The following is a 351-nucleotide window of genomic DNA, read 5'->3' as shown; positions in this document are numbered from 1 at the left end:
AGGCAGGGTTTCTCCATGTAGACCTGGTTGTTCTGGAACTTGTTCTGTAGACCAAGCTGGCCTTGAACTCATGGAGATCCACCTGCCTCTACCTCCCAAGTTGGGATTAAAGGCATGCACTACCACTGCCCATCCTGAATTCTTTTTTGTTTTTTCTTTGTTTTGTTTGGTTTTTCGAGACAGGGTTTTTCTGTGTAGTTTTGGTGGCTGCCCTGGATCTCACTCTGCAGACCAGGTTGGCCTGGAACTCACAGAGATCCGCCTGGCTCTGGTGTGGGCCACCACACCCGGCTGTCCCAGCCTGGAGGCAGTCCTCAGAAGTGTAGATACAAACCACTAAAGCAGCAGAAG

Source organism: Peromyscus californicus, unplaced genomic scaffold, assembly GCF_007827085.1.
Source record: "Peromyscus californicus insignis strain IS unplaced genomic scaffold, ASM782708v3 Scaffold_4__1_contigs__length_199733344, whole genome shotgun sequence".
Lineage (NCBI taxonomy): Eukaryota > Metazoa > Chordata > Mammalia > Rodentia > Cricetidae > Peromyscus > Peromyscus californicus.
This window is presented reverse-complemented; position numbering follows the sequence as displayed.